General features: G+C 36.1%; 1 protein-coding gene across 1 annotated transcript in view; it reads left to right on the plus strand.

The window, feature by feature from the left end:
• Positions 1-17,011, plus strand: part of LOC147822412 (protein CBFA2T1-like) — an 87,705-nt gene extending 70,694 nt beyond the window's left edge. The window contains exon 5 of the mRNA XM_087196853.1: positions 1,097-17,011. The gene's annotated coding sequence lies outside the window, so the exon portion shown is untranslated. The remainder of the gene's footprint in view (positions 1-1,096) is intronic.
• The last annotated feature ends 9,547 nt before the right edge of the window (positions 17,012-26,558 follow it).

The raw sequence follows: 26,558 nt of genomic DNA on the forward strand, positions 1-26,558 counted from the left end.
GGCGTGAAGGGAGGGCTAGGAATGGGGAAAAAATAAGAACCAAGATGCATTATGTAAAGGTACAATTCCCAATGAGAAATGTAATTGTGTTGGATACCTACAATGTACCAATAAAAGAATTTAATACAAAAATGCAGTCTTCCTTTTCTGATTATATTATGTAAAATGTATTTCCCATTACTTTTGAAAAATAAAACTATTTGTACAACCATTCAAAAACCATTTTTTATGCACTGGGTCTTGACAAACACATATTTTGTTCTTGGTGGATTTCTCACCCTAAGCATTCCATTGATTCTATTTTCAGAATCTTTCTCCTCCTTCTTCTTGGTTTAATGTCTCTATGATGACCTGAATAATCTTCACCAATCTCACTTAGTTCACTTCTGAATAAATATTTCATTACATTACTTGCACAGAGCTTCCTAATGTATGCACAATCTTTCTTAGACAGTAAATTTCTAAAATCTATAATTATTGTGTTCTAATTTTTATGGCTATAATTTCTAGTGAATTTCACTATCCAATTAGATTTTATAGTTTTATAGTATAGTACCAAGCATGTATTTTTTTCTGATATAAGTTAATCTTAGATAACTTTAAATAAAATTAATATAATTATCAAACTTGTGAAAATACTTACAAGAAAATGCATGTTCGAAATGTGTTCCTTGCCTATTTTATTAAGAAATGCTTTTTTTTATTCCACCCTATTTCTACTTATTTATTTTTTCTAGTTATTTATGTTGCAGTTATTTCAATGTTTGTATCTTATTATCTACTTGTGCTTCAATCAAGATAATGGTGCAAATAAAGACAATGAAGGCAAGAATAGAAAATAAACTGATATCATGTGAATTTTGGCCAAATAGGAAGAGTTTCTAATTTCTTATAAAGTTAACTTTGAAAAAGTAAAATTCATGACACTGTCTTGAACTGTCAGTCTAGAACAACAAAGGTCCAGCAACTGGCAATACTCCCTTCCACAGCATGACAACCACCTACTTCAGCACTGTGTCCATTTAACTCTGTATGTTAGTTTTGAAATGAATGAAGGAGTAAAATGCTTTGACCAAGTGTCCTTTTCATGTTACAGAAAACAAAGAGATTCTCCATCAGTGCTTCCTAGAACCAAGGAACAACATCACTGCCGTGCAGCCAGCCAGCCATGTGCTTATACCAGCGTAGTAGGCCACATTATCATTCTGCTCATTCCTCCACAAAACACTACTGAAAAATCAGCTACACGAGGGAGCTTGAATTTTCCTATAAAGATGTATGTGCAAGCTCTGGATCTAGCAGCCTAATGGTTGAAAATTAAGAGTGTGTGTGTGTGTGTCTGTGTATGTGTGCACGTGTATGTGTGAATATGTGGTCTTCTATATAGGGTAAGTTATAAAATGTAGAATTGTTAGAAATGTCTCTTTTAATGTTTCAAAACTAAAGAGTAGTACAGCTGTTTCCTTGAGTTTAAAGATGGTGTATTCTAGGCCACAATAGAGATAGTACAGGATCATGGGGCAAGCAAACTAGGTTTAACCTTGGTATCCAGCTGGGTAACACTGTCATTGTAGTCCACCCCTCTGATGGAAAAATAAACTAAGGTGAAGATACCAGATATCTATAAGATTTCTTTGAACTACAAAACTATCCTTTCTGAATACTTAGAGCTGTGTTTGTGCCCACCAAGTAAAGAATGAAGGAATGTGTAAAAGACTTTTAGTCAAATAATTTCATGGCTTTAGTAATCTGAACAATTGTTTTTATTTTGCCACTTAGTTTGCAAAGATTCCAATTTAATCTGTCTCATCTCAGATGAGGCCTTTTGAAAAATCAGCCAGGTTTTTCCTGGAGACATGGAGCAGTTGTAAGAGCAGCAGCAACTAATATTTATGAAATCTAGCATGGCTTTACCTCATTAAAATGTTTTCTGTATATTAACTCATCTGATCTTCATGACACATATTGCAAGTAGTCCCATTTTGAAGATGAGTATACTGAGACGCTCAAGGCCTAAAGTTTGTTCTCCTGTAAATGTGCCGACTTGAGAACCAGCGTGAACTCAAGCCATGTTTCAGACGCAAGTTCAGCCTTGGAGTCTCACTTCAGCAACTGGGATTACTCAAGCACCATGGACAAGCTGATGCCTTCTACTGTAAAGAAACTCGCCTTCCCCACTGACCTAGGAGAGCACATTGTGAGTATTTCAAAGTTCTACTCTGGACCTCTTCATTCCCTGGTCATAAGTCGGAGGTGTGCATCTCTAAACCACTGGTGAGGTGGTGGTGGTGAGAGGACCTTTGACAGAGGAAAGAGGCAGTTCCTGGCTTGCCACCCAATATGACGCCCCAGTACCTAAGAGCAGCAATTTTCATCTCTAATGTTACACAGTTTTTATTTAGCAGCTAAATGGTTAGCAAAGTATAATCATGTATTAGTTAAGTATTTAAATTTTGCTGCAATGGAGGTAAACATTCATTTTTTTAAAGTACATATAATTTGAAACACTTATGCGGGTGTGCCCTATAAATTGACTTGACACTATGAACCTACTAGGTCTCAAGACAGGAGATATGGCATGAGTAGAATAGGATGTGGGCCCCACTCAACCAAGGGCCACAACTCCTAGGGTGATGTTTTACTAATTATTAGGGGTCTGGGGTAACAAACATAGCTCTATTACTTACTGCTTTCTTCTCTTCTAAAAGGGTATGTTCCATTTTAACAAGAAAATAATTCTTTAAAGCAAAGGATGTAAGGTACAAGTCATCTTCACTTTAAGGGTGTATGGGTTGAGCTACTGAATATAACAGCGAACTGGAAATTGTGAAATCTCGTTATTCAGATGGAACTTGCTTGGGCATTTTCTTTTCTCATTTGGGAACTTCTGCTGAAGAAGTTAAAACTTAGAGGAATAAGTGAGTCACCCAGGGTCCCTCAGTTGATAAAAAACTAGAATTTGAACCTAAGTGCTTTTACATGAAAACGAGAGTGTATTTTCTTGTGTCATAGTTGCTTCTAATTGTTCCATCTTTCCAGGCCTCAAAGTGACAGGGACTTTTTCTACTCAGTTTCTGTGCAAGATACCTTTAAAACAATGTTCAGTTACATTTTTAACCATTGGAAATATTTTATCCATGTTATTTGTAGAACTACTTAAAAATACAAGTTTTAAAAAAAGAAAAGAATAACTGGAAACATCATTGAAAATAATCTCTGCTTACAGTTTGGTATATAATCTTCCAGTAGTCCTCTTTCTATATATCTACATGTGGATTTATAGATATGCAGTTTTTGTTTGCTTGTTTAAAAACGATTTAAAGTGCTCTACACTGAACATGAGCTACTATTTAATATAAAAAATTACTCTAAATTATAATATTTTAAATTAGTTTTATTGATATATTTTAGGTATACAATATAATGACATTCATCATTGGAAATCTGCACCTCTAAATAATCTCCTTGTTTCTTATTGTTTTCCCATTCCCCTGGCCTCCCTTAAAACCCTCTATCCTTCTCTATTTACAAAGACTTTGTTTCCATTTTTTCATTTTCTCATATTAATTCCATTCCCTTCCGTCCTTTCCCCTACCCTTCCCAATTCCCCTTCCCCTTTGACCCTTTCATTCCTTTTTCACATTATCTATAAGATCTTTTAGTCCCTATTTACACTTTCAGTTTCTCACATTAGAGAAACTATTCAGTATTTACACGTGTGTCTTATTTATTTCACTTAAGAGTACCGCCTCAATATGCATCTATTTAGCTCTAAATGTCTCTAATTTCTCATTTTTTATGGCTGAGTAGTGCTCCATTTATTAAACCACATTTTCTTGATCCAGTCTCCGGTTGATGAGCAACTGGGCTGTTTCCAAGTTTTAGCTATTACAAATTGTACTGCTATGAACATGGGTACACATAAAACACTGTGATATGATTCTTTTAATTCTTTGGGGAAGATACCCAGCATGGAAATAGCTGGGTCAAATGGAACTTCCAGTCCTAGTTCTTTGAAGTATCTCCATAGTGATTTTCACATTGGTTACACCAGTCTACACTTCCACCAGCAATGGAGTAGGGTTCCTCTTTCCCCACAGCCCCACCAGCATTTGTTATTGGTTGATTTCATGGTACCAGCCATTCTTTCTGGGGTGAGGTGGAATCTCAGTGTTGTTTTCATTTGCATCTCTTGAATGACCAGTGATGTTGAACATTTTTTCATATGTTTATTTGCTATTTCTAATTCTTTGTCTGAGAAATGTCTGTTCATTACAGATGGCCATTTTTGGATTGCGTCTTTAAATTTGGGAGCTCTGATTTTTTAAAGTTCTTTATAGATTCGAGATAGTAGATCTTTGAGGAACAGCAGGTGAAGATTTTTTCCCACATTGTGGGTTGTCTCTTCACACTGTTGGTGGTTTCTCTTGCAGTGCAGAAGTTTTTTTAATAAGAAGAGAGCCTGACAGTCTGGGTCTGGCCTCAGCTATCAGGGACGTGTTCTGGGTTCTGGTTCCACCTTGGCTCTTCTTCTGTGCTCGGGCTCCCCACACTCAGCCATGAACACGCTCAGCCCCAGTGGAGCCCACTGCCTTCTGGATTAGTCGCTGCCACCCCTTGATATCCATCTGCAGCATGGAGTCAGATGCCACAAGCCAGCCTGACAGTCTGCCCCAGTTCGAAGGACATCTCTCAAAGAATCAACACCTGTGATAGAAGAAGGGGCTTCTGGACTGCCATTTCACTGCTCCCAGCACAGAGGAAGGGGCTTCCAGGCCAACATTCCATGATTCCCAGCCCAGAGGAGGTGAGCTGTGCAGGCACCAACAGCATCCCCCCGTTGAAATGAGAAGACATGTAAATAAGTATCAAAACCAGGCTTCCAGATCACCTACAGCAACCCCAAAGGGAAATGAGATGGAACACTCTGATACTCAACCACCTGGACCCACTGAACTGGCAACAAAAGGGGATCTGGAAAAAATGAAATCAGAAATAATTTCTCAGATAACAGGAGAAATTGTCCCCCTAGTGCAAGACATGATTAATAAATCTAGAGAGGAGCTCAGGAACATGATGGAATCCCAACATGGGAAACAAATGGAATCCATAAAACAGATGCAAATAGATTTCCAGGACATGAAAAACTCCATTGAAAGTCTACACAGCAGAATGAGCTAATGTGAGGACAGAATTTCAGATATAGAAGATAAGATTCCAATTAATGACCAGGAAAAGAAAAATTGCTTCAAAATTATAAGGGAACATGAGAAATCAATCCAGCAGCTGCTAGATGATGCAAAGAAGAATAACATAAGACTGATTGGGCTCAATGAAGAAACAGGAGAGAGTGCAGATGACATAAAAAATCTCTTCAGAGAAATAATGGCAGAAAACTTCCCAAGCAGGGGAAAAGAGCTTGACATACAGATAAGTGAGGCATATAGGACTCCAAATAGCCTTGATCAAAAAAGAAATCTACACATAGGCATATAATTGTTAAGATTCCAGAAACACAACAGAAGAACAAAGTTCTCCAAGCAGTCAGAGAAAAGAAACAAATCACATGCAAAGGAAAACCCATCAGAATCACAGCAGACTTCTCAACACAAACCATCAAGGCAAGAAGAGCTTGGAATGACATATTCCAAGCCCTAAAAGGAAACAGCCTCCAACCCAGATTGATGTACCCTGAAAAACTATCTTTCAAAATGGATGGAGAAATAAGATACTTTCATGACAAAGAGCACCTTAGGAACTTTGTGAATACCAAACCAGCACTCAAAAAACTTTTAGACAATATCCTAGGAAGAGACATTGAGGATCACAACCCCAGGAAGCAAAGCAGAATGAACCCATCTGGCATGACAAGAAATTAAATGTAAAGGGGGAGAACCCAACAAAAAGAAAAAGTCATGGCAATGATAAGTCAGTATGTTTCAGTTATAACCATCAACATTAATGGTCTCAATTCACCAATCAAAAGAAATAGACTGGCAAAATGGGTCAAAAAGCAAAATCAAACAATAAGCTGAATACAAGAAACACACTTAATTCAAAATGAAACTCATAGAGTGAAAGTTAAAGGGTGGAAAAAATACTCCATGAAAGAGGAACCCGAAAAAAAGCAGGAGTAGCTATTCAATTGCAGATCAGGTAGATTTCACACCAACACTGATTAAGAGAGACAACAAAGGACACTACATCCTTGTAAAGGGAACAATCCAACAGGAAGAGATGACAATCATAAATATCTATGCACCAAACACTAGTGCACCCAACTATATAAAACAAATACTAACAGACATGAAAAGTCATATATGCACTAATGCAATTGTACTGGGGGACCTCAATACCCCACTGTCACAAATAGATAGATCAACTAAACAAAAAATAAGTCATGAAATACTAGAACTCAGTCAAACTCTTGAACAAATGAACTTAACAGATGTTCACAGAGTCTTCCACCCCACAAAATCAGAATACACATTCTTCTCAGCTGCACATGGTTTTTTCTCAAAAATAGAACACATACTCACACATAGAACATGTTTAGGTAAGTGCAAAGGAATTGAAGTTATCCCCTGTATATTATCAGACTATAGTGCAATGAAATTGGAGATCCATAGCAAAAGAAACTGGAAAAATTTCATAAACACATGGAAATTGGACAACACACTTCTGAATAAGCAGTGGGTCATGGAAGAAATTAAAGAAGAAATCAGACAGTTCCTTCAATTAAATGACAATGACAATACAACATATTGGGATCTATGGGACACAATGAAAGCAGTCTTATGGGGGAAATTCATAGCGGTGAATACGCATATTAGGAAAACAGAATGAGCCCAATTAAACAACCTGATGCTGAACTTCAAGCTTCTAGAAAAAGAAGAGCAGGACAACCCCAAAGCTCATACAAGGGAGGAAATTATAAAGATCAGAGGAGAAATCAATGCAATGGAGATTAGGAGGATGATGCAAAAAAATCAATGAAGCCAAGAGTTGGTTCTTTGAAAGAATCAACAAAATTGACAAACCCTTAGCCAACCTTATCAGAAAAAGGAAAGAAAAGGCCCAAATCCATGCAATTAGGAATGAAAAGGGTGAAATTACAACAGACCCAGCAGAAATCCAGAGGATCATCAATACCTACTTCCAGAACCTATATGCCAATAAGACGGAAAACACAGAAGAAATGGACAGATTCCTAGATACATATGAATTACCAAAGTTGAATTAAGAAGACCTAAAAATTTTAAACAACCCAATATCAACCAATGAAATTGAAAACATATTTAAAAACTTAGCCACTTAGAAAAGCCAAGGCCCTGATGGCTTCACTGCTGAATTCTACAAGACATTTAGAGAGGAATTACTGCCACTGCTGTTTAAATTCTTCAATGAAATTGAAAGGGAAGCAATACTCCCAAATTCATTCCTGGAAGCAAGCATCACCTTGATCCCGAAAGCAGAGAAAGACCCAACTGAAAAAGAGAACTATAGGCCAATCTCACTAATGAGCATAGATGCAAAAAACCATTAATAAGATACTGACAAATAGAAGGCAGAAGATCATCAAGAAGATCACCCTGATCAAGTGGGATTCATCCTGGGGATGCAGGGATGGTTCAACATACACAAATCAATCAATGTAATACATATATCAATAGAGTCAAGGACAAAAACCATATGATCATCACAATAGATGCAGAAAAACCATTTGACAAAATCCAACACACATTTATGATAAAAATCCTACAAAAAAAATGGAACAATCTTTATCTCAATCTGATAAAATCTATCTATGAAAAAACAATAGCCAGTATCATACCAAATAGTCAAAAACTGAAATCCTTCACATTAAAATCAGGAACAAGACAAGGATGTCCACTATCATGACTCCTGTTCAATATAGTTTTGGAAACAGCGATTACAATGAGACAAGAGAAAAATAAAAGCAATTAAGATAGGAAATGAAGAAGTCAAGTTGTCATTATTTGCAGATGACATGATACTGTATACAGAAGACCTCAAGAACTCCACCAAAAGTCTTCTAGACTTAATAACCAAATTCAGTAAAGTAGCTGGATACAAGGTCACCACACAAACATCAATAGCTTTCCTCTACACAAATGACAGACTCAATGAGAGAGAAATATGGCAAATAATTCCTTTCACAATAGCATCCAAAAAACTGAAATACCTAGGAATCAACCTAAAAAAAGAAATCAAAGAGCTCTTCTCTGAAAACTATGGCACTCTGAAAAGAGAGATTGAAGATGATATCAGAAAATGGACAGACATCTTCTGCTCCTGGGTAGGAAGAATCAATATAGTGAAAATGGCCATACTTCCAAAACTACTATATAGATTGAATGCAATTCCAATTGAGATCCCAGCAGCATCCTTCATGGACCTTGAGAAAACAATCCAAAAATTCATTTGGAACAAGAAGAGACCCAGAATAGCAAAAGCAATTCTAGGCAACAGAGACATGGCAAAGGGTATCACAACCCCCAACCTGCAACTCTACTACAAAGCTACTGTGATAAAAACAGCATGGTACTGGCAAAGAAACAGACCTGAGGACCAGTGGAACAGATTAGAAGATGCAGAAACAACACCAGACACACTCAGCCATCTCATCTTTGAAAAAGGAACCAAACCCTCTCACTGGAGGAAAGATAAATTCTTTAATAAATGGTGCTGGAAAACTTGGGTTTCAGCTTCCCACAGATTAAAACTAGAGCTATATCTCTCACCATGCACTAAACTAAAATTGAAATGGATTAAAGATCTAAAGATTAAAACAAATACTGAACCGGCTAGAACAGAGGTTAGGGAGAACTCTTGAAGACATTGGTGTAAGAAAAGATTTTATGAACAAAACCACAGTTGCCCATGAACTAGCATAAACAATCAAGTGGGATCTCTTCTTTTTTTTTTTTTTTTTTTAAATTTTATTTTACTGGTACAATTTATGTATACAATATAATGACATTCATCATTGGAAATTTGCACCTTTATATAATCTCTTTTGGTTCTTGCTTTTCCCCCTTCCCATCCTCCCTTCAAGCCCTCCATATCTCCCTATTTGCAAAGTCTTTCCATTTTTTCATTTTCTCATATTTATTCCATTCTCTTCTTCCCTTTCCCCTACCCTTCACACTTCCCCTTCCCTTTGTCCCTTTTCTTCCTATTTCACATTATGTATTATACCATTTCGTCCTTATTTACACTTTTAGTTTCTCACGCTAGAGAAACTATTCAGTATTTACACATGTGTGTCCTATTTATTTCACTTATGAGTGTAGCCTCAATGTGCATCCATTTAGGTATAAATGTCTCTATTTTCTCATATTTTAGGCCTAAGTAGTACTATATTTTATTTAAAAAGTACATTTTCTTTATCCAGTCTCCAGTTGAAAGGCATTTGGGCCGCTTTCAAGTTTTAGCTATTACAAATTGTGCTGCTATGAATATGAGTGCACATATATCACTGTGGTATGATTATTTTAATTCTTTGGGGAAGATACCCAGCAGGCGAATAGCTGGGTCAAATGGGACTTCCACTCCTAGTTCTTTGAGGTATCTCCATACTGATTTCCACAGTACTTGCACCAGTCTACACTCCCACCAGCAGTGGAGCAGGGTTCCTCTTTCCCCACAGCCCCTCCAACATTTGTTATTGGTTGATTTCATGATAGTAGCCATTCTTTCTTGAGTGAGGTGAAATCTCAGCATTGTTTTCATTTGCATCTTTTGAATGATCAGTGATGTTGAACAATTTTTCATGTATTTATTTGCTATTTCTACTTCTTTGTCTGAGAAATGTCTGTTCATTTCAGATGCCCATTTTAGGATTGGGTCTTCAAATTTGGGAGGTCTGATCTTTTTCAGTTCTTTGTAGATTTGAGATAGTAGACTTTTGTCTGAGGGACCACTGGTGAAGATATTTTCCCACATTGTGAGTTGTCTCTTCACACTGCTGGTGGTTTCTCTTGCTGTGCAGAAGCTTTTTAATAAGAAGAGATCCCACTTGTTGATTGTTTGTGCTAGTTCATGGGCAACTGAGGTTTTGTTTATAAAATCTTTTCCTATGCCAATGTCTTCAAGGTATTTCCAGCACCATTTATTAAAGAGTATATCTTTCCTCCAGTGAGGGTGTTTGGTTCCTTTGTTGAAGATGAGATGGCAACGTGTGTCTGGAGGTGTTTCTGCATCTTCTAATGTATTCCACTGGCCCTCAGGTCTGCTTCATTGCCAGTACCATGCTGTTTTATCACAGTAGCTTTGTAATATAGTTTCAGGTTGGGTGTTGTGATACTCCCGGCCATGTCTCTGTTGCCTAGAATTGCTTTTGCTATTCTGGGTCTCTTTTTGTTCCAAATGACTTTTTGGATTGTTTTCTCAAGTTCCATGAAGTATGCTGCTGGGATTTCAATTGGGATTGCATTGAATCTATAAAGCAGTTTGGAAATAGGGACATTTTCACTATGTTGATCCTTCCTACCCAGGAGCACGTGATGTCTTTCAATTTTCGGATATCTTCTTTGATCTTTCTTTTCAAAGTGCTATAGTTTTCAGAGAAGAGGTCTTTGATTTCTTTGGTTAGGTGGATTCCTAGATATTTCAGGTTTTTTGGATGCTATTGTTAAAGGAATTGTTTGCCCTATTTCTGTCTCAGTGAGCCTCTTGTTCATGTACAGAAAAGCTATTGATTTTTGTATGTTGACCTTGTATCAGCTGCTCTACTGAATTTGGTTATTAAGTCTAGAAGACTTTTGGTGGCATTCTTGGAGTCTTCTATGTAGAGAATCATGCCATCTGCAGATAATGACAATTTGACTTCTTCATTTCTTATCTTTTTTCCTTTTATTTCTTTCTCTTGTCTAATTGTTGTGGCTAATGCTTCCACTATTATATTGAACAAGAGTGGTGATAGTGGACATCCTTGTCTTGTTCCTGAATTTAGTGTAAAGGATCTCAGTTTTTGACCATTTAGTATGATATTGGCTGCTGGTTTTTCATAGATGGCTTTTATCAAATTGAGGTAGAGACTGTCTGTTGCAATATTTTGTAGGGTTTTATCATAAATGCGTGTTGGATTTTTGCCAAATGCTTTTTCTGCATCTATTGAGAAAATCATATAATTTTTGTCCTTGGCTCTGTTGATATAGTGTATTACGTTGATTGATTTGCATATGTTGAACCATCCTTGCATCCCTGGGATGAATCTCACTTGGTCAGGGTGTATGATCTTCTCCATTCTATTTGCCAGTATCTTATTAAGGATTTTTGCATCTATATTCATTAATGATATTGGCCTATAGTTCTCTTTTTCGGTTGGGTCTTTCTCTGCTTTGGGGATCAAAGTGATGTTTGCTTCCAGGAATGAATTTGGGAGTATTGCTTCCCTTTCAATTTTTGGAAGAGTTTTAACAGTAGTGGCAGTAGTTCCTCTCTAAATGTCTTATAGTATTCAGCAGTGAAGCCATCAGGACTGGGGCTTTTCTTGGTTGGTAAGTTTTTAATTATGTTTTCAATCTCATTGCTTGATATTGGGTTGTTTAAAATTTTTAGGTCTTCTTCATTCAACTTTGGTAATTCATACATGTCTAGGAATCTGTCCATTTCTTCTGTGTTTTCCATCTTATTGGCATATAGGTTCTGGAAGTAGGTATTGATGATTCTCTGGATTTCTGCTGAGTCTGTAGTAATTTCACCCTTTTCATTTTTAATTGCATGGATTTGGGCCTTTTCTTTCCTTTTTCTGATAAGGTTGGCTATGGGTTTGTCAATTTTGTTTATTCATTTGAAGAACCAACTCTTGGCCTCATTGATTTTTTATATTGTTTTCTTCACCTCCATTGCATTGATTTCTCCTCTGATCTTTATAATTTCCTCCCTTGTATGAGCTTTGGGTTTGTCCTGCTCTTCTCTTTCTAGAAGGTTGAAGATCAGTATCAGGTTGTTTATTTCAGGTCATTCTGTTTTCCTAATTTGATTATTTACTGCTATGAATTCCCCTCATAAAACTGCTTTCGTTGTGTCCCATAGATTCCAATATATTGCATTGTCATTTATTTCAAGGAACTGCCTCATTTCTTCTTTAATTTCCTCTGTGACCCATTGGGTATTCAGAAGTGTGTTGTTCAATTTCCATGTGTTTATGAAGTTTTTGCAGTTTCTTTTGCTATGGATCTCCAATTTCATCGCACTATAGTCTGATAATATACAGGGGATAACTTCAATTCCTTTGCACTTACATAAATATGTTCTATGAGCAAGTATGTGGTCTATTTTGGAGAATGACCTATCTGCAGCTGAAAAGAATGTGTATTCTGATTTTGTGAGGTGGAACACTCTGTAAACATCTGCTAAGTTCATATGTTCAAGAGTTTGATTGAGTTCCAGTATTTCATTGCTTGTTTTTTGTCTAGTTGATCTATTTGTAACAATGGGGTCCTGAGGTCCCCCACTACTATTGCATTAGTGCTTATATGGTTTTTCATGTCCATTAGTATTTGTTTTATATAGTTGGGTGCACTAGTGTTTGGTGCATAGATATTTATGATTGTCATCTCTTCCTGTTGGATTGTTCCCTTTACAAGGATGTAGTGTCCTTCTTTGTCTCTCTTAATCAGTGTGGGTTTTAAATCCACTTGGTCTGCAAAGAAGATAGCTACTCCTGCTTTTTTGGGGGGTTCCTCTTTCATGGAGTATTGTTTTCCACCCTTTAACTTTCAGTCTATGAGTTTCTGTTTGAATTGTGTGTTTCTTGTATGCAGCATCTTTTTGGATCTTGCTTCTTGACCCACTCTGCCAGTCTATTTCTTTTGATTGTTGAGTTGAGACTATTAACATTGATGGTTATAACTGATATGTATTGAGTTATCATTGTCATGACTTTTTCTTTTTGTTTGATCCTCCCCCTTTTCTTTTAATTTCTTGTCGTGCCCAGTGGATTCATTCTGCTTTTCTTCCTGGGGTTGTGATCCTCATTGTCTTTTCCTAGGATATTGTCTAAAAGTTTTTGGAGTCCTGGTTGGTATTCATGAAGTTCCTAAGGTGCTCTTTGCCATGAAAGTATCTTATTTCTCTATCCATTTTGAAAGATAGTTTTGCAGGGGACATCAATCTGGGTTGGAGGTTGTTTTCCTTTAGGGCTTGAAACACATAACTTCAAGCTCTTCTTGCCTTGAGGATTTGCACTGAGAAGTCTGCTTTTATTCTGATGGGCTTTCCTTTGTATGTGATTTGTTTCTTTTCTCTAACTACTTGTAGAATTTTGTTCTTCTGTTGGGTTTCTGGAATCTTAACAATTATATGCCTATGTGTAGATATTTTTTGATTGAGGCTGGTTGGAGTCCTATATGCCTCACTTATCTGTATTGAAATTCTTTTCCCCTGCTTGGGAAGTTTTCTGCCATCACTTCTGTAAACAGTTTTTTATGTCATCTGCACTCTCTGCTGTTTCTTCATTGCCTCTGATCAGTCTTATTCTTCTTTGCATCATCTAGCAGCTGCTGGATTGATTTCTCATGGTCCCTTACTATTTTAAAGCAATTTTTCTTTTCCTGGTCACTAATTGCAATCTTGTCTTCTGTATCTGAAATTCTGTCCTCACATTGGCTCATTCTGTTGCATAAACTTTCAATGGAGTTTTTAATCTCCTGGATATCTGTTTACATCTGTATTATGGATTCCATTTGTTTCCTATGTTGGGATTCCATCATGTTCTTCAGCTTCTCTATTTTTTTCTGTGTCCTCTCTAGATTTATTAATCATTTGTTGCACTATGGACCCAATCTCTGATTATATCTGAGAAATTATTTCTGATTTCATTTTTCCCAGGTCCTCTTTTGTTGCCAGTTCAAGGAGTCAAGGTGTTTGAGTATCATATTCTTCCTTCTCATTTCCCTTTGGGGTTGTTTTAGGTGATACGGCTGTCTGGAGGATGTGTGCTGCTTGCACCAGCATGGCTCACCTCCTCAGCACTTGGGGCAGTGGTATGGCAGCCTAGAAGGTTCATCTACTCTGTGCTGGGGGTAGCTCTGCTCCTCTGCACTCGGGATGGAGGTACAGTGGCCCGGAAGGTTCACCTCCTCTGTCTAAACTATAATTTTAATCCCTTGAGATAGCTTCAAAATTATTCTGTCATTAAACACTAAATAAGTCAGATTCACACAGTCATAGTTTAGTCCCTTGTGGGGGACAGGGGGGTGTCTGTGATGAATTTTATCCATCTAAGATATATTATAAATGTCTCTCCATATCATTAAATGTTGTTGTATATTATTTTAAATGATTAAGTAATATTTAATTATATGAATACATCAAAACTATTACCCAAATCCTCATTTTAGACATTTAAAATACTTCCAATTTTTTATTGTCCTGAATAATACCATATAGATGAACAGTTTATATAGCTAAATCTTTGCACATATTCATAATTATTTCTTAAGCTCTCCAAAAGTAGAATTTCAGTCTTGTGCGAAGGTACATAAAACTTTCAAAATTTAAAACATATATATTCAAACCACATTTAGACAGGTTGCATCAAGGTGTGATCAAAAAAGCAGTTAATGCTTAAATTTTAAAAATTATTACAGTAAAAGATACATTGCCATTTATCTTCTTCAAGACACTCCTCCTTGCTTAGAAAACACTTACCTCATGGTTCTTGCCACTTTGTGAAGCAGTTCTGGAAGTTCTCTCTTTCATGAATGTCTATTTCAGATGTCATGGCTGCTTCCATGTTTTTAATCAATTAATTCAAAGGCCAATCAATGACCTTTAGTGGTCATTTTGACTTTAGAGAAGAGCTAGTGTTCACACAGTTCCAGATTCAGTGAATAAGGTGGATGATGATGCATCAGAATGTCTTTATTTGACAGAAATTATTGTAAATGTTTTGAATAGATTTATAACATCAGTGTAGCCATGAAAAGACATTTTAAAAGACGGCTTCCAGATCTTCTTCAGAAAATGCCAAGAATGATGGGATAAGTGTATTTGAAGCAAGAGGGGGAATCCTGAGAGGGAATTAATAGCAATGTGACTTTACGTAATAAATTTTTAAAATTTAAACATACAAACATGAAATTTTAAACTTAAACATACTTCATTTTCTTTCACCATTAGACTTTCCTGTCATTTTTGACAATTTAATAGGTATAAATAGTTGATTCCTTTCAATCAGCATTCATCAGTTAATAAAGAAGTAGGAAGTAATATATTAACAAGGAAGTTACATATAAACATGTACATAGTGGTCACTTGTATTCTTTTGGTAATTATCTTTGGTCTAAAGAATGATCTTTTCTTAAGACTATTGTGAAATGATTTTCAATATGAACCATTTTATGTTTTTATACATTATATATTATATTCATAGTTCATATATATTCATTATATATATTCATTATATATATTCATTATATATATTCATAGTATTCACATACATATACATTATATATTATATTCATACTCATAAGAAACTCAGCTCAATCTGAAAAGTGACCACTTGAAGAAAGATTTTATATAAAGAGTGTACACATGGAAAGCTGACCCCTTCAAGGATAGGCCCACACCTTGGTGAGAGTCTATCATTCATTATGTCTAAAGTAGAGTGAAAATGCAAATACATGATGAGATGCCACAGGTTGATAATGTTCATGAGGACAATCTGGGCATGATCAGTGCCAATGAGGTAATCCCTGATAAAAAATACTGATGGTTACATTTGAGTAGTAAGCCTAGTTTTCTAAGGAAAGGTTAAATTTACAGTATATACCATAACACTTCCTAGATTATTAGCCTAAATCACATGAAAATAACACATCTAAGATTTCTTATATACCAAAAGCTAGATAGCTGAAGTTTGCAACATTTTGAAGAAAGGAGAGGTGTTAAGCAAATCACAACTTACAGCCTTATACTTTAACAGAAAAGAGCCAAAGGAGTTTGTAAAGAAAAAAGGCACATGAAAACTCAATTGTGAGCTATGTAATATGAATTTTAATGAAATGTGCACTTCTGTAATGTATCAGGTTATATCTGTATTCCATAAATTGGACAATAAGGTTAGACCTGTTTGTTATTTTTTAGCTTTCATGGCTCAGCAAACAAGAGTGTCATTTGCTCCTTGAAATTAAAACACACACACATGCAGCAACTCCCCACATTGCCTTTGATGAAGAATATGGCCTTCTAGTTCATTTAACATGAAATAACAGATTTGTGTTGATGGTGCTTTTGTTCTTGATAGTGAGAGAACTTGTTACTGAAAAATTAGCTACTCACCCTGAAGCAATTGCTAACATTCCAGTTCCTGAATAGAAAAGGGGAGAAGAGAGCAGATGGAAGCAAACAAAAATTGTATTAATAATACATAACAAAGTGCTGCTACAAATGATATTTCAATAGAGGAAAACAATAGGAAAACTGCAGTTTTCACTTGATTTTAATGTATTTATCAGTCTCTAATGCTTCCATCTCTAAGCAATTCTATTTTATTGACATGGCAACACAAATTGCAGAAGTAAACTGAATCATGGACTCAGAATGTAAAAATCAATGAGAAATAATTTTGTAGCACTAAAGTGAATAGTGTAATGCTAGGTATTCATTTAATTAACCATGAGCCTTTCCACATAATGCACAATCATTGCCAGCTTTTCGGCTCATAGTTGTTCCAGGAATAATGGGTTTGGGATTCATCTTTAGAAAACCTGCATTAATATTTGAAAGCATTTAAATCCATTAGTGGGTCATCTGAACACTGCAGGTCACTTTTACATTGCTAATTGAAACAATAGTAATGGGTTATAATCTACTGTCTAATAATGCCTGGAGTGTTTTACCGCTTTTATATCTGCAGATTCCAGGAAATATGTAAATTTGTTGCTGAACTGTTATAAAAATATGGAAATTTAAGCTGCAGACATCAAAGTATTTTTTCTAAAAAGCACGGCGTTAATAAACTGAAGAGTTTACACTACATTCTGGTGTCAGGATAAATTCCTTCCTCTAGACTTTCCCTGTTCTCTCTTCTCTGCTCTGGGCACAGCATCTGGTACTCACATTTTCCACGTTGCCATTAGGAGAAAGTGAATATCATTAAAGCAGTGAGTAAACAATCATGTCATTGTTTCCATATGTAAGCTATACATTGACTCAGCCTGCTGGGTCCTGGCTGCTTTTTTTATTTGCCTTACATGAATTTATGCAAGCATTTTATTTTTCATGGAGATTTTCAACATATATCAACATTTTCTTGGACGGGGGCAGGACATGTGGCAGCAACTCTAGCATATGAAATGAGAATATGATTTCAGTGTGAAAACATACATGTGTGCAAATACACACAGATAAAAGGAAATATAGGAGAGGGAGAGGGTAGCTTTCTGAATTCTCCTTGTAAATTGAATGTCATACAAATTGATACTTAACCAGCATTTTCTCTTTTAATTAAACATGCATCTCATGCACTTACCTGCATCTTGCTATGCTTAATTACAGTCTGATTGTGCAGAAAATCCAGAAAGATACTTCTCATTATAATAAAGAAAATGCTCTGGCATAGGTAGACATTGCATGTGCATGCATATTCATTTTTTATAAAAGGAATATGTTTTTAGAAGCACTTTATTCTAAGGCTCAAAGGAAAATAAAGAAATCCATTCACTCGCTAGCATTACCAACATGATCGCATTAGGGAATTCAGAGAGGGGATGACTACAGGAAGAGACGGGATGACTACAGGAAGCCTCATGGGTGCCTCTGAATTTGATGCTATATCAAGAAAAGCAACATTTTAATTTCTATCTTTCATGATCTTCACAAATGTACTTACGTTTGAGGAAGATACTATAAATTGATACCAAAATTCTAATTCCATCCATGGCGCACTGGTGAGAGAGCTTCCAAGCAAGACAATATGAATTGCACACAGAAATTGATGAGCCCATCTATTAACAGTATTGTCTTTAGAATTCAAATGAAACATTTTAATGACTTTAATGGGGTTAGGATAGAAAGGGGGCCAAACATCCACTGGTTCCTGACAAGAGAAAAACAAAATTGTTCGAGATGTACATGAGAGAATTGTGAAAAGGAATTCTGACCTTGTAAAGTCCTCGCTGAAATATTCCTGCAATGTTTCCTATCTTTATCCATGTGCTACTAAATCCCCTTTGAAGTTATTAAGTGTTCCTGTGCTTGAATAAGCAGTACAGGACACAGAGGAAGATGAAACAATGACCCCAGAAAGTTAAGTTGTTTCATTATCAAAGACAGCCAAATAGCATTAACCTATAATGTAATAAATAACTTCCTTAAAGATATTTTTCATTTTCTATCAGCTGAGGGAATTGACAAAGGGATTGGGACTTGATGCTCCACAATGGGAAGCCTGTTGGGATTAAATGGTATGACAAATTTGGCTTTGTGCACCCAGTTACAGCTCATGTAAGTTTTATTGTGCTCACAATACAGATAGGTACTTAAGGGTTAAGAGAAAATCCCACAATAATATCACATATCCAGTGAACCAAGAAATCCTATATGAAGGTCAGAAATTCCTTTCTAACCCCTGGGAGCTTCTATAGCTTTACCCTTGTTGTTTAGCCGTATTATGATAATACCACACATGCAGAAGCCCAGAAAACCAAATTCTTACCTTTCCCTTTAGACACATATTAGTAAATTTCACTATAGATACAAGACCTGATATAACTGAGTTTACACAAGTGAATTCCAGCAATTCACACTTATGATTCTTTACAGCAATAACATTTTTATTTTAATTTTTTTAGAGTTTGGAATTCTATTTGTTTCCACAGCTGGAAACTTGGCCGTCAGTTGGGATGAAGGATTTGTCCCAACTTGTCACCAAGGACATGCAACTTCCTTGTCCTTTGGGACTTTAGCGATATTTCTTTTCCTTTTAACTAAACTAGGGTGCACATTTCAGATGTAAAGGAAGCCCTTTAATGTAAGAGTCCTTCTAGTTCTAGGTTGCTGATCATTTTCTTTGAGTACATTGAAAGAACATTCATTTGGGAAACCTTATTCTTTCCCATAACTTAAGACATCCATTAATGGTCTGCCACTCTGGTTTGCTGGCTATTAGCAAAGGAAACACCTGACCTTGCTGCCATGAGCCACAGAAACAAATCTCTCCATTTTACTGTTTTCCCTTTGCTTTATGTCTTAGTAACTTTTTTTCTGGGTTAATCTGTTAGGCAATATGCTTTCCTGTCCATAAGAGCTGTGACCGTGATTCTGGATGAGATGACAAGGTTAGCACTTTGGTTGACTTGTTAAATCTTCTGTTCCATTGGAGATTACAGTCTCATTTAATTCATACACATAATTTGTTAATTAATTAATTAATTCATCCAGTAAACAATACATATTCTTTCCGGATTAAAAGAAGGATTTAAGAACCTACTGTATTCACGTGTTTATTTATTGTTTATTAAAGTATCAGTGTCACCTAAATTTTATTCTGAGTATATATGAATGAAGATACATACATGATATGAGAGTATACACACACACAGACACACACACACAGAGTCCAGATTTCATTAATAAGATTAAATTGCTTGCATCAGCAAGCCAACCTTTTTTTTTTTTTTGTAACTTTCAAGTTCTAATCTGTTACTCTTCTGATTTCAATTGCATCATCTACCAAGGACAGAGCCTCATCTTGCTTTAACTGAGGACCAGTACTTCCCCCACCAGGAACACTTCTGTCCTCAGCCTGAGTGCTTTGGGAGGGGTAAATGAGGACACCAAAAGAGCAGGGCCCTTCCAAACTGGCACTTCCCTACAGGCACCCTACTTATCAATCAGTGAGATGCCCACCCTCAGCACCAGATAAAACATCTCTCTTTCCAATTATTCTGTTTTGGGGAAGAACACATATTCCTTCTGCAGAAGATGAAAAATGGGGATATATAAGCACATCTTACTGATAATTCTTACTATATTTATTGCCTGAACATTACAAATAATAACTGCTAACATTTAACATATGTATATGATGTTTGCTGAATATATATTTATTACCTGAACTTTATAAATAATAACTGCTAACATTTAATGTGTACAGGAAATTGGTCAAAGACATTGTCCATATCTCTGAAATTGGAATGTGTCTGAAAATCTATAGAAAGTAATCCTTTACTTGGCATCCTTTATTTTGTTCATAAGATTTAATGAGGCATAATCTATAAGATAAAGTATAAATTCATTCAAACATCACAACAAATCTGTGAGTTAAGTATTACATTACAACCATTTTATAAATACAGTGTGATACAAATGAAAATCAAGTCGCTTATTCAGGGTCAGCAGTCACTAGGTGATAGATTCAAAGCTAGGCAAAGTAATTACAAAGCCTGTGCCCTTAACCTCGAGGCTTTACCAGCTCTCAAAGGACAGTGTCTCTTGACTGGGTGTTTTATTCTCCTGCCTAAATGATTTTGTCACCAAGATTATTAAAATATGCCCCCACAGCTCTCCTGTTCCTCTCCCAGTTAAACTGAAAGTTAAAGAAACCCCATGTGATGTCTTCTTAGGGTAAGCCCTGTCCTCAAATTCTAAATAAGTTCCGCATCAGAAATGATTTAGCGGTATGATACAATCTATTATCACTGTATATTGATTTCACAAATTGGAAACATGATAAGAGATTGGATTACGGGATGAGGACATAATTGAGAAGAAAAAAGAATTGTGGAGAAAACTAAAATCATGAGTTTTATCTCTCCAAAACATTCATTCCTAAAAAATTTTACTTTTGTTAGTTTTTGGGGGGGATTTAAATCAGATGACCTCGTAAATCATATAGATTCAGCGTTAGAGATAAGAAAATAAAACTTGGCTTCAAAAAGAATAATAAATAAAATAAACACATTTTCTTCACACCGTTGCTCCCACTTTCAGCATCAAAAATAAAAACATATAAATAGAATTAACAGCTATAATTTTACTAACTCAACCTTATATATAATAATAGCATTACTTTATTACACCAAGTGGCATAACAAGTTTATTGTTATTATTTAGAACCCTAATATGACAGTTTCAAACATATGATATAGCTTTGTCTAAAACTGTAGTTCAAGTCAATGAGTTAAAGCTAGTGTTCTTGCTCCTTTGACTACTTACATAGAGACCACTTGAAATGTGTATACTAAGAAGCAGTTTCTGAGCAGGGAGAATCAGGGTTGCATAATAAAAGTGACCTAGATACAATAGGTCAGATTTGTTAAAAATGAAAAATGTATTTGTAAGTGACTATATAGAATTCAGATGCTATGTATTTATAACATTTAATTTAGAGGGAAATCATCACCTTCTTTGAACACAATTGGAAGATGGAGAGTAAAAATGATAGACCCTCACTGAGCTATTGTATTTCCTATAGAATCATACTTACTGAATTTAGAATGTGTTTCTATTTTAATACAACTGCAAATGGAAAAATTCATTGATCAACTGGAAAACATCATTAATGTTAGGTAATTTATTTCTTCAAATTACTCTTATTCTTTTTATTCGTGGCATAGAAATGAAACTTTGTCAGGAAGAAACCACTGGACAACTATATGGACATGCATACCTCTTTTCCCAATGCAGTAATTTATAAATGCTTGAAAGATAGAGAAAAGAGGGAGAAGAGGGAAGTAGATCATTAGGCATCTTTCAGGGGAATAATTTACATGTTTGTTTTAAACAAACCACATTGAAGAATATGAATTATTTAAGGTTACTTGTGTACAACTCAGGGTGTTATAACATTGGGTAGCACATTCTTGGCCCTGGTGCCTCAGTGGTGTGAAAGGCTTTAATGTCCTCTTTAAGTGGGAAGAAGGTTTTTCACTGGGAGACCCAGACTCATAGGTTATTTGATCTCAACCACAACGCGGCCATTAATTTAAACCTAGATTGAGCATCTTGCTATGAACTGGCAAGAGTTTAATTACTTTTGTTTATTTTATGAGGATATTTTGTCATGCCTTTCCTACTATAGACTATATTTTTGATAGATTTATAACCAAAATTACTTCATTCATATAAAAATATTTGTTTCTTATATGCCTAATGTTGTGCTAGGGGATGTGAATGTTAGAAATATACATGGGATTCTAACCTTCAAGAAACTAGCAATGTTGTTGAGAGATAAATAGTAAATTCATGTAAAGTTATAACATTATAATTAATTCAACCTTCTGTACCTGAGATCCTTCCTCATCCTCCCCCCCACCAACAAAGTTAAAACACACTGAGAGACATAATTTGAAAAAGTGGCACTGGGTAACAAGAAACACTGTGAGAAATTCACCACAAGAGTCTCAATTAGAGATGGCTACACAATGGAGAATTTGAGCACTTCCTGACTTCTGGCCAGTACTATAGCTGTGTGCTGATGGTTGGTGGGGGAGAAGAGATACGTATTCCTCATTTAGGGAAAGTACAAGGCAGAGAGACAAGAATGAACAACATGCAGTTGAGGAATAGAAAGGAGACTAACAATAGAAGTCATGCCAAGAGAATATGGCCGGATAAAGATAGATGCCAAAGAACTTGGAATTCATTTATTCGATAAATATTTACTTGGGCAGCTACTATTTATGCAGCAATTAGCTAGGAACTATGGAAGCAACTCATAAAAAACAAACAAAAACAAGATACCCACCAACTCCACAAAATATGGTATCTTTTCAGGGAGAGACAGATAAGAAAAAAGAAAATCTGAAAAACACTGGAGAGGTACCTAGCTCTGGTTTGGTGGGTTAGGCCAAAGGGATATCAAGGACTTTGCAGAAAGAGGCATGATGAGATAGAGGAGCGAGATTCCAACCCAAGAATGTGAAAGTCAGCTGAGTAACATGCTCTGCCATGTTTGGCAATGTGTCTGGAGTAAATGGTACAAAATTCTAGGTTAAGATATTACATAGAATTGTGAAAAAGAAGTCCAGATTTTGGAAGTTTTCACAATGGATAGAAAGGACATGAAAAGCAGAAATGCACTAGATTTCGACCACCCAAAACCTTTCAGGTTGGCAGGAAAAGTAGAGGATTAAACCCAGGAAAACCATGAAAGAACATTTAAAATGTTCAGAAACATCCTCAGGTAATCTAGTTGCTAAGAATTTTCTAAATAGAAACATACTTACACTTCATGAATTTTATTTGGGGGGGCCTTATTTGGGCAGAATGTAAAAGACTCTTTCCTGAAGTCTTTCCCTGTGGTTGTGGCACTATCAGAAGTTCATGTCCCCTCTCCCTAGTGGCCCAGTTGTGACAGAGATCACAGTGACATTGTGAGGAAAGGCAAAGACTAGGAAGTACAGTTTATGCCTCCTTGAGGGTTTCTAAAAATTACATCCTAATGTGTCCAGCAATATAACCTTCTGCCTTTTTGGTTTGTTTTGTTCTTAAAGAAAGAAAAAATCTGTCCGTTCTCAGGCCTCCATACACCATACCGGATTCAGAATATGACAAAATGCAGGGCGGTAGTGTATATCTAAAACATAAGGTTTCACCCACTAGGAGAATTCTCTTACCAACTTATGCTCCACTGCCGAGACAGAGGTAGAAGCCACAAACATTCAGAGACGAGATCTGAACTGCTGACCTTTGAAACTCAGAGAGATGGAAAGCCAAGCCCGCGGAACCACACCGGACACCCCACCCTGTGATCTCTAGTGAAACACGTCCCCATTGAGCATTTTCCGCTCCTCCCCACCCGTCTTGGTAACAGTTCTGAGAAAGGATCAACTTCAGCTGTGCAACGTGCTGGCCAAAATTTCAGAAACCCTGGAACCAATTTATTCCATCTGGAAATTAGTTTCAGCTTTTATTGCTGCAGAATTTAGTCCAAAGCAAGCCAAATTTCCAAAAGGAGGTCCCTGCTCCTTTACGGTCAGAAGTTTCTCTTTTCTAAAGTGCACTTATTTAAAAGATTTAAATGATAATGAGAATCAAAGATCTGTTTTACACCAAGTACATTTTCCCATATAGTATTTCCCCCTGGTTGCTTTTCTTTATGGACATGAAGAAATTCTACCATCAGTTACTACCAAAAGAGGAATTTGGAGAAGTTTTCTGTTCTCTTCTAGATGTATATTTTAGTCAATTTTTCTCTTATGCCAGGTAATGACTCAGTTACTTTCTAGAACACCAGCTAGATGGGCTGCTTAATCGTTTTGTGTTTTTCTTTTGTTTTTATTTTTATTTATTTATTTATTTATTTGGTCAAAAAGATACAGGACAAAATATTAGCAATTAAGTCTAATAAAACCATGGCTCCAAAATCCATTTTTATAAACATATCAAAAGTATACAACATTGAACATTTCCAATAGCCTTATACTAAGATTTCTTTGTTTCAGTCCATCTGTTACTGATTAAACATTTTATATTTCCATTGTGATTAATTATGCTATTTATATACTTGAAAATGATTTGTTTGGAAAGGTATGGTCTAGTGTAAGTCTTTCATTTCTGAGAATGACAGCCCTTCACAAAGTAGAGCAACACTATGCATGCAGGAAATTCACCATCTGCTTTCTTCTGCTCTTATAACAAATTACAAACCTATAGCAAAACAGAATTAAGGGAAAACAGAGTATAAATAATGCTAATGGTATTCATTTGAGATGTTCAAAATGTATCCATTTTTAATTAAGCTAAGATAGTCTCTTAGTCCCCAAAGAAAATTGCACTATTTTATTGTTAGCTACACTCCACTTTTAGGTTAAATTACCAAACGGCCAGACATTTTCAACCTGGTCTAGGAGCCACCTTAATTCCTTTTAATCGAGACTGACTCTATCAGGTGTTAGGACAGACCAAGATGGTGCACGCCAGGCCTGGGTGTACCTTAATCCCCTAAAGGGAACTAGATTAGGATTATAGTCAATATAATTGAGAAAAAAATGCTCTGGAAAATGTGCAGTAGAACATTTTCCAACAAGAATGATTGTTGGCGCCAACAAACAGTAAAGAGTTTGTGCCAGCAATTTCCCACCATTTGAAATTTAGCTATTGTTTCATTTTTGCATGACCAAACAGGCATCTGAAACTGCAGAATAAAACCATTTTCTTCTGCCTAGCCAAACTGCTTTTAGTGAAATTTTGTAAATCAAAACAAAATTATTCTCCTATTAACATAAACTTATTCCAAATATTGGATTTTGATTTCTTTTATTATCTTTTAATGATCATCATCCATCCTCAGGAAGAAAGAATTCTAGCAAGCAGTGCCCCTAAAGACCCTTAGCAAAGGTAGCCAGGAGCCACAGCTTCTGGCTCCTGTTTTTCTAGTCGGTGGCCCACTCATTAACACACCCAGGGCCTCTGTGGCTGTGTGCCCTGCACACCATTTGTTTGCTCTATGTGTCTCTGATTGTCTTTCCTCTCCTGTTTTCTTGATCCCAACTGAAAGCTCTTCTATGACTTCTGGCATCTCTATTAAGTAGTGAGCCGCATGGAAATGATTAACTTTTGAACTGCAAAACTGAAAACACTCTCTTGCACACTGTGGAAATGAAACATGTCATGTGGCAAACGGGTTCCCCTGATGGAGTTTGCAGCAAGAAAGAAAAATCATTGGCTGAGATTTGAGTTTTGTTGTTGTCATTAGAGATCAAAAGGATGTGCTCATCCTTTCTTAGCTCTTTCTCCCCCCTTTGTAAACAGCCTCTGAGTGAGTTCATTAAATATTTAAACAGCCCTGGTATCTATTAATGTTATCAGACACATGAAATATGTCTGATGGATTTATTCTGCCGTTAAGGAGCCATACCCCAGTGTCCCTCCTGGGACCGAGCTCCAGCTGTTTAAACTATAATTCCATCACTAGGAGGCATGGTGAAAGCACTGACCTCTTTGAAACGGACTCATTGCTACTCAGCCTGTAAATTGCAAATGAAACCTTTCTGTAATAATGTTAAAATATGCATGCATAGGAATTAAAGCACTTGGGGTCACTGGCAAAGCCTGATGTGTTTTCTGTAACCTCTAAACAGCTGGTAGTAAGAATCCAATAAATCAATGCCTGGAGAAGATTAGTGGTGGGGGATATATGAGTCTTTTTGAGTTGAATAGCTCTTCCACCATATATGGGGGAATTTTAGTCAATTCTCTGAAGCTTTTAAATTTCTAATTCCATTGCTACTTATTTGTTCCTGGTTCTCAAAGAAGATATGTTGATAGCATGGTATTTACTTATCCTCCATAAAATCAATCTAATATGAGATTATACATGAGGTCCTTCAAACTTTGAGCTAATTTGTTGTCCCATTTTGATCTACTTGAGGGATATAAGAAAAAGCCATGACAAATAAGATAAAAGATGTCTTTGCCAAATCTTCCATGTGAAGCAGAGATGTTTTTAGTTTGCTGGTGGTAAATTATCCATGAATTATGAGTGCGTTTATTTTACATCAACTTAACTTGATTTGAAAGTTCTTGCATGACTTATAAGGAATATCGATAAAGCCAAGTTTTGACATCTCTTAAAAATG

This window comes from Heterocephalus glaber, unplaced genomic scaffold, assembly GCF_053883595.1.
Source record: "Heterocephalus glaber isolate CG9 unplaced genomic scaffold, H.glaber_assembly_v1.0 deba00001623, whole genome shotgun sequence".
Lineage (NCBI taxonomy): Eukaryota > Metazoa > Chordata > Mammalia > Rodentia > Bathyergidae > Heterocephalus > Heterocephalus glaber.